General features: G+C 47.5%; 1 long non-coding RNA gene across 1 annotated transcript; it reads right to left on the reverse strand.

The window, feature by feature from the left end:
• Nucleotides 1-245: 245 nt before the first annotated feature.
• On the reverse strand, nucleotides 246-5,421 carry LOC118177922. Its single transcript, XR_004755972.1, has 2 exons — nucleotides 4,981-5,421; nucleotides 246-4,602 (listed from the first exon to the last, which is right to left on the reverse strand). It is a non-coding gene; the product is annotated as an uncharacterized LOC118177922 (long non-coding RNA).
• Nucleotides 5,422-9,262: the final 3,841 nt, after the last annotated feature.

Raw genomic sequence — 9,262 nt, forward strand, 5'->3', positions numbered from 1 at the left:
TGTCATATTGAATAAACTGGAATCCTCAGTGGTATGGAGGTGAGTGCCTCCAATATTTATTTATTGGAGGCACTCATCAGATAAAAATATGACCCGGTGTCTCCAGTTGAGGCCAGTCAATGGCAGGTGTGATGGTAAAGCTATGTCAATTTTTCTTTCCCCTCTCGACTGTCCTTTTAGCGTGCTAAAACAAAGAAATAAGTGGCCATTACTTTACCTATGACAGTTGACTTTTTAATATTTTTTTTTTCATCCCCCTGCTTTAATGGGCTGCAGGTGTTTCACAGCCAGCACAAGCTAACAAGGACAGACGTTCTGGCGGCATGCCAAAATTATAAAACTGTCCAGGGAAAGAAGAAAAGAAAAGACAAAGCGTTGGGGGGGCAGGGGTGGGAAGGAAGGAAAAAGAAAGCATGGGAGTCACTCCATGCTGAGATTTTGTACTTTTGTGTCTCCTGAAGTGAATACATCAGCGAGGAATCAAAGGTTTTGAAAAGTCATTCAGCCCCTCCAAATTAGAAGGCGAGCCATCTGCACGACAGGACGGAGCTCTCCTCAAAGGCTGCAGGCCAGGGCTGGTCTCAGTGACCCCAGGGTAAGCCTGGAGCACCTCCACCAGGGTTCCAACCAGCTCGCCCAGGAGCTTGGATTCTGGCCTGGTACGTGTGTCCTCCTGCCAGAATCACATTTTGGACCCAGTCCTTTAATGTCGTATCACCATAGTGATGGGCTCTTCTGCTCCAGAGCAGATGAGGAATCGCCGTGGGGTTGCCCAATGTTAATTAATTCCTTTTAGGCAAAATTTGAACTCGGTGGAAACTACAAAGCCAAGGCAGACCCTTTGGAGCTCTGCAGCCTCTCACCCTCTTTGATTTTAGTGATGTCTTGCCCTCGAGTCCCACATGTCACAGCAAATCCCGTGTGTTTTCTGGAAGTTAGATGAAAAATCATTGGGAAGGAAAGATGCTCTGCATGAGAACTGAAAGCATGCACATGTCCTTATGGCTTAGTAGATAATGCTGCTTGGAAAGCCTGGGTTGTGATGCGGGATCCCCAAGGTGCTGTGTATTTGGGTAGGAGCCAAACAGCTGCCAGGATAAGGCAGCACAAAGGAAAGCTGGACCTGAGGCACCAGCTGGCTCAGACCATCAGCTTGGATTACCCTAAAGCTTTGTGGCTGGTGGTGAGAGGTTGGCATCTCCAAAGGCACTGCCATTGCTGATGATTGTGTGAGTGCCTCGGGGATGTCTCTCTCCCTCAGGTACCTCAGGCAGGTTGCTAAAGGTAAGTCAGATGTGTCCAGGCTTAAGGACGTGTCCATGGGGAGAAATAGTTCCCTAAGCTAGTCCTGACTTTAGTTAGTCATGGCATGAGGTCACAGAGATGCTCTGAACCCAGAAACTAGGCTGCTCATGTAAAACCAACATGAGCATGTCTTCCTTTGTGCTGCTCAGTGTTTCTGGGACTGGAATACCATCCTCAGACACAACTGGGATGTCCCTGACCCCACAGCACAGACCTACCCTTGGGCCACATCCAGAAGGATGCCAAAAGACGTTAACCAACACACTAAAGAGTCCAGGGTCCAGATATCACAGCAATGGACACATCTGAAGTAGATTTACTTCGCTGGGTTTAATATGACAGATCTCAACCACAAATTTCTTATCCAGATTTGTTTGGAGCCAGGATTTGGTTCAGGCCAAGTGTTTTGCTTTGTTTGTTTATCTCGGATATGTTTTTGGATGCTTAGCAGGGGAAAAAAAAAGCCATAGCTGATGAATGTTTATTATGTTCATTTCAGATCTCCTTTTGGCAGCTGGATAAGAAGGGAATGCCACCGCAAAGGAGGGATCGTCGAGGCGAGGTTGAAGTCGTACTCAAAGGCAGCAGCAGTGCTGTGCTTCGCACATATCACCATTGTTATCAGTCAACTTCTCCCCTGGAGGGAATCTCAGACCTCTGTGAGTAGCATCCATGATAACTAAATCTGGGCCTGCGTACAGTTTTAAAAGTGATAAAAAAAATCCCACAATTGAAAATCACTTGGTTCAGAAAGGATTTACACTGTTGTAAGACTTAAAAAGTTTTAAAATTGTTTTAGGTCAAACGTTTTCTAGTAAGGAAACGGTTGGTGAAAAGGATTGCCTCAGGAAGTGCTCTGTAATGAGGCAAACTGAGCCATCTTTGGATTTTCTGCTTTTCTTTTGGATGGCCTTTAGGTTTGTGCATTAACCCTAATGGGTACTTTGTTTGGAAAAAGCTGTGAACTTTGACTTCGGATGGACCAAGTGCTGAGAATACTGTGAGATCTCTGAAAAATATAAATAATTATAATAGTGGTAATGAACTGCAGCCTATCAAAACCTTTCCTGGTGTCTTAGAAATCCAGGAATTCTTTTGCTCTCTGATTCACTCCATGAAGTATGCTGTGCTTTGATTTCTGTCTGTGGATGCTGGTAATGTGCAGTTCCTAAGAAATTGAATGCAATTTGCTTTCTTTGAAATAGTTCCAGATAGGGCCAGATACCCAGTTGGTGCCAACCTGTGTCTTGGGTGGCTTCAGGAGAAGTTACGCCCTAATCTGGCAGTCTAGATTTGACTCACTCCAGCTCAAAGTTTAAGTTCCTTACAGTTCCCATAACCAGGACTCAGTTTTATGACAGCTTCGTTTAGTTAACTTTAACATGGTTTATGCATCTTCAGCTGCTGAGAAGACCAAGTGCCAGCGTAAACCATTCACACTTCATGTTTGTGGCTTACTTGGAGTCCAAAAACCTTTCAGGTGCATAGCATTTCGTAGTGTGGATGCTCCAGATGCAGTTTTTATTGTCTCAAACTGTAGGTGCAAACTGTTGGTTGTAAATTTGTCCTAACACTAAGCGTGTGTCTGGGTGACCTGGATCACAGCCACCCAGCAAACCTTTGGGTCATTGGAGAGATATAAGGTGGCACAGAAGGCAACTCAGACCTTAGGCAGATTGAATATTGCTCTCCAAGTGCCCGTTTCTCCTGCTGATCACAGCCCAGGGCACAGCAGAAAGGGGACAGATTTGGGGCATCCCTGCAGGCTTTTGAACACGCTGCAGAGCAAGCCACCAGATCTCCGCATGGGTGTCCTGGTGCGGGAGCTCTTGTGGAGCTGGTATGCAAGCCACATGTATACGGGGTGGTGAGGACATGACTTCATTTTCTCTTCTTCTGAAGCTTATCAGAAGGGGAGGGAACTGTAGAGGTTATCTTCTGAATGGAAAAACTGATCTCAAGTGCGTGTGTTTAAAGCTAGCAACAGCGTGAGGCACGTTAACTTGACTGAATAGGCTCGTGAGGCTGCAACGTCTGACTGGGCCTCACTGGAAAGCAGGGTGCCTGCCAGCACCTGAGGGTTTCTGTAAGGGTACGGTGAGCTGACAAAACATTACAGAGAGGTGGAATTGGTATGAGCCGTGTTTGGCATTTTACTCCTTAGTGGCAGCAACAAAAGGCCCTATGTAGGGAACCACAGATGCGCTAGCCTGGATTACCTCACCCCACCTAATTTTTGGTGTTTAGCACCAAAGTTATTCACACAAAGTTCTCCTTAGTGTCAATGAGGTGGGCAGAATCAGCTTTGGAGGCACTGCTGATCTTCTGCCAAGCCCAAGATGATCAGACTCTTAACAAGGGGCCTCAAGTAATTGCCTGCATCTTGTTGGGATGGATGTGAGCCGTGGTGTGGTGTCGTCGTGTGACACGTGTCACAGCTCGCAGCGAGACAAGGCCCAGGTAAATCAGCAGGGAGAATCCCAGCTTCTCTTGATGGGTTGTGAAGGAGAAGCTTTGCAGCCTGCCAGCCGTCAAACACTGCCAGGTAGTTTACAAGTGGGGGAGAGGATCTAAAGAGTAGAAGGAGGGCATGGTGGTAGTTTTACACATTTATTTCCAAGGGCTTGCTTTGCATTGTGGCAGTACCACTGGTCTGGGTTCCCTGGCTATCCATCCAGCACATCACAGACATGCAGGCAGCACACAGGGGATCAAACCATCAGTGCTGGAGCATGGCCTTGAAGCTGTTGTGCCTTGGCACAGGCTGTCAGCGAGAAGTGGGGCTGCTTTATGCTGGCTGACGGCGGGCCCTACAGCCTGCAACCTGCAGCTCTCTGCCCGGTGCCAGCAGGTGCCACGCTTCCTCCCGCTGTCCTGCCGACTTCCAGCATTTCATCTTTGCTCTCGCCACCGTTTTTCATCCCTCTGCCTCTCTCCCAGTCCTCAGTGTCTGTTCAGAGTCTCGGCCTTGTTTGCTGCTGTCCTGGTGCCAGAAATGTACGTCCGAGGCGATGGAGCTGCCTCTGCACTGCAGGACTCGTGCTCGCTGGCTCCACCGTCTGGACCTGGCCCCGAGCACAGAGCTCAGCAGCCCCTAACAGGTCCCCTTGCTTTCTCTCCAAGAACATGATTAGAGGTTTGAAACTGAGCAGACAGCTGGTATACTCTCCCAGGGCAGCCTCTGTGTCTGGGCCTCCATTGTTTTTGTCCAAATCGTATCTGATTGCTTTCCAAAAGTGTTCCAGTCCGTAAAACCAGACCAGGTGCCTTTGGTTGTACTCATTCCTGAAATACCAGCTACGAACAGAAGCATTTTGGATTGGTCTTAGAATGGGTATAAAATTATTTTCAATCTGGAATGCTTTCCCCCCTGCTATTTAGAGCACTTGAATCTTCTCTTGCGCTTTCCAGACAGAAAACTGACCTTTTTCAACTCAGTCTTTGATCTTATACCTGCTTTACTGTATTCTCTCTTACTAGATCATCAAAATAGCTTCATGCCATGCTGGTCTCTGAAATCTGACCTCTAAATACATTCTTTGCACCTTGACCTTGTTTTCTTTTTACATGGACTAAAGCAAGCAGCAAGACAGATGCCAGGTTTTACTGCAATGTGCTTTCCCATTCTGCTCAGTAATTTGCCAGAAATGAGGAAAAAGTAAAGGAAAACCTTACCTTGCCATCCAAAATAGGTGGAAGGGTTTAAATGCTCGGGTGGGCTCTGAGTCTTGGTTTTGATCTCCATCCCTTTAACTGCCAGGCTAAGTGCTTTGTCCTCTAGACTGCCCTTCATCTAAGCAGCATGAGCAGTAGCCCTGGCACCAGGGCTGTGGAAGGGCTCCCGATGCTGCCAAGGAGATGGGCCCTAGTTACGGAGCGGAGCTCTGCCAACCTTCTGTGCTGGGGAGTTTGCAAACTTCCACAGCGCATCTGTTTTATTTCAGAGCATGGATTGCACTGAATAGTCCTTTTGTGTGCTCTGTCTCCAACTACTAACGCTGGCTCCAAAGAAGCCAGCGATAAATATGACAGCTACTGTTAGTGACTATCCCTGGATGCTACGGCCTGACCTGCGCCCACCCTCTGTTACCTGTCAGTAATAATGTTTGCATTGCTGCATCAACTTCCTTTCTTACCGCGTAAGCAGAGAGGGGCCAAATGAACGTGGAAAGCTTTCAGGGTCATTTGGAGGCCCGCAGATGGGACAGGCACTTTGCCACTGAAGCGTTTACCTCGCCGAATGCCATGATGTTCTGCGTATCATTCAAGGGGAAAATAATGATGCTCCAAATGGCAGGAGAGCGTTACAAGGGTAGGCTGAGTGGCACAACTGCAGTTGGGCAAACTGCCTACCTGTTGGGGCAGGTTTTGCAGAGGTAGGCTCTGTTCCCATTCCCCGTGGAACGTTACCTTCCGAACTTCCTTGTGGATTCAAAGAACTACAACAACATTAACCCTGAGCAGTTCTGTGTGGTGTTAAATGGCCTTCATTTTGTGTTGTAAAATTACTTACATTTCTGTGGCATGGGAAATGGCTTTGTGGAGCTGCCACTGGCTAAAGGTGTGTGTACATTACCATATCCATAGGGAGGGAACACGAGTGTTCCTGCTGCTCTTGTACCTGGTGTTTGTCATCGCCCAACTGGGAGCATTAGGTCCCAGTAAGCAGTGTTGGGAGGAGGAGAGCTGTCTCATTGTACCTCTGAGCAGCAGGTCTTTGAAGCGTGAATCAGGGTTTCCATCAGTTGAGCTTATCTCCAAAGAGTGGTCATTTTGGAAAATGTGACCCATTTTGTTTGTATTTGAACACAGGCACTGGAACGAAGCGCGTGTGCCTCTAGCACTCGCAGTTCAGTTGCTGGACTGTCACCAGTTCAAGCCATCACCCAGTGAGAGTCCCTGGAAGCCCAGCTCTCCCCGTGCTGTCTCTGGACAGTGTTTGACTAGACTGCTTTTATCTCTCCAGCCTGTCTGTGGGAGTTGAATCTTTGTACAGAGACTGCATTGCTTGGCATCTAATCTGCACTAGTTGACTCAGTCAGCCTCTGAAGGCAAGGGGGGAGGGAGATAAGTAGGAGGAAAAAAGGTGGGAGTGGAAAATAACATATTTGAGGGGACAGCAGGAAGTCTAGGCTCATTCGCATCTTGGGAATTGCTCAGGACGTAACCAAGTGAGTGTTTCCTGATCCCCTCTCTTTTTTTTTTTTTTTTTCTTTCTGTTTCCCCTGTGGGCCAGGAGGAAAGGATGCCTGGTAGGACACAGCTGGGAGAATCCCAACAAGGGCGATACCCTTAGCAAATGTCACTAGAAAGCCAAGTGTCCCAGGTGGGTGGCAGTCCTGACCCACCAAAACAGCTTGGCCACGGTGATTTTCTTTACATTGCTCTCTGTGGTACCTGGATTTCCCTCAAAGATCACCCATCCAACCCAGTCTGTGTTTATGCAGAACTCTGGAAGAGTTCTCTGTGTGGAGGATATTGGAATATATTTGCTTGTTATTGTTTTATTTTTATTATTTTCTGGATTAAGATGGAGACTAAATGAGGTTGACTGGTGAGGGAAAGAAAACAGGAAGGATTTCTGAAAGATAAAAAGTGTTGCTGGTTTTGGATAAGAGGGATGGGGATTGTTTCGGGCCTGTAGGATATCTGAGAAGAGGTGCCCTTGTACAGGTGGAGCTGTAAAGTACTTTGGGACACCTCAGCATAAAAGTTGCCACGTGAATGTCAGATGCTGTTATCTGTTGTTATTAAAGTTGGGGACCTGCTTGCACTTTTAAAGATTGATAATCCCACATTCTCTAAACGGGCCGAGCTGGGATCACAGGGCGCTCGTTGTATGATCCATGTGTTCAAGGACTGATTAGGCCTTTCCTTTGTCTGCCCTAATTAAATCAATAAATGGCCTCTCTAGTCACCTGTGTAGCAGGTGACAAGTTCTGCTGCTGGAGGTCACTGAAGAGGGCATCCTGGCAGCCTTTGAAAAAGAAAAGGATTTTGATCCAGAATAGTCACAGTGTCCTAGTTTCCGAGTCCCTTGGGCCAGCTCGTTCCTAGAGCAGGGCTCGGAAAGCAAATAGAGAGGAACTGAAGAGAATTGTCTCTCTCAGGAATGATCGAAGAAATTCGGCATTTCTGTTGTCTCAGATCTTTCACTGTTTACTCCAGCTGTCACCTGCTTTGTCTCTCTTATCCTCTCTTATTAACATGTTAGTAATGCTGTGATGATGAGGTGAGCAGATTATGTGTCAGCGTTGCATTATGATTTGGTTTCCAGCTAAACCCTAGCAGCTCCTGGGTGCACTGACAGTGGTGTGAACGGTATCGTGTAGGTTGCTGCATAAACCCACTGCTTATTTATCAAGGTGAGATCATTTCAAGTGAAACTGAGCAGAAAGAAATACTTATTTGGATTCCTACGGATCCCGTGGTTGTTTGAAACCCAGATCAGCTCCGAGCTTGGCTTACATGTTTCAAATGAATTCAGCCAGCGTCTGCGACTGGCATGGCCTCATTCTGGGAGATGAAAACAAATGCAAAGCCATGTGCTGGGGTTTGCTCTGCTGGCTTAGCCTGCTTTTTCCCAGATGGATACAAGGGCGTCTGCAGGTGTTTTCTCCAGGACAGCCGACTCTGAAAACGGGTCCTGGCATGCAGGGGTGTGGAAGAGTGGCCACCGTGACTAGCACAGCTGCCTACGGTAAGGCCCTTGGCTGTTTTTTTGCCAGGCTCCTGGGCTAAGGGTGTGTGTGCAGAAACCTGGCTCTCCACAGCACGTCCTTCCTTCTGTGGGACTCCTGGAGGCAGCTCATTGCTCCTAAAACCTTGTGCCTTCCAGTGCTTGAGGATTATCCATTTAAAATAAAGCAGCACTAATAGGATGGGATATTTTTTTTTTCCTCAGGGGAGTAAAAACGGTGTCTTTTAACCTGTCAGGGTGCATTTACAGTGCAGCTGAGGTTTGAAAGAGGCTGTCCAAAAAGAAACCTAGGGTAATAGGAGTGTGTTAGTAGAGCTAGTAAGCACTGAATAGTCTCTGTGGTGGCAGAAAAGCCTTAGGCTTAAACTGATTGCTAATTATGTAGCTCTTTTCCTTTTTAAGAAAATGCCAGGCAAGGTTTGTGAGGGAGGTAAAGTGTGTTAATGTGTGCAGAGTTACCAGTTTTGTTGGTGGTGGTGGTGTTTTTTTTTTTTTCCCATGCTTCAGTTTGGTATTAGACACTGGGCTCCGCTTTTAAAATGAAGCCGCGTTCCCAAGTCCTGCCACCCATCTCTTAGAGCCTCTCTGTAAAAGGGCACAAGTTATTCCACCTTAAAAAGAAAAGGAAAAAAAAAAAAAAAAAAAAAGCAAAACCCACACTGTGCAGAGAGGGAGAGAGTTACAGAGAGTGGGCCCCCTGCTTTTTTCAGAGGGGGAATGTAAGCAGATCCTCGCTGAAACTGCTTCACTCAGCAGTTTTCAGCTTGTTTTAATTGGCCTGGCCTGAAAGAATTCTGAATGCTGTACCTGTGCCAATGAAAATGCAAATGTTTCCCCGAGACGAGGCACTTGGAGTGCCTGTGCCCCAGCTCTGATAGCAGCAGCAGGGGCATGGAGACATGGATGGGATGGGAAACGGGGAGGCCTTGATCTGCCTCGGCTTAGAAAACAAAGGGCTTTGGAAAATGAAGCACGAATAAGGTAGAGCAAAACGTAGGGTGCTACTGGAGCTCCTGCGAAACCAGGAGCTCATCTGCAGTGAGGCCCAGCACCCTCTCACCTTGCGCTGGGCTGCTGGATCCTCTGCTAGCTTTCAGGGCAGCCTGACGGCTCTTTCCTTCCATAGTTTTTTAACTGCTGTTTACTGGAGGTTTTCCATCAGAAAGAAGGATATTCCTTCAGTGCTGAGATGCTGTGGCCAAGCATGTCCATGTAGTCAGTGCCTCCAGGGGTGCTGGGTGCCACCGCGTGTCCCTG

Source organism: Oxyura jamaicensis, chromosome 24 (genome assembly GCF_011077185.1).
Source record: "Oxyura jamaicensis isolate SHBP4307 breed ruddy duck chromosome 24, BPBGC_Ojam_1.0, whole genome shotgun sequence".
NCBI classification, from domain to species: Eukaryota; Metazoa; Chordata; class Aves; order Anseriformes; family Anatidae; genus Oxyura; species Oxyura jamaicensis.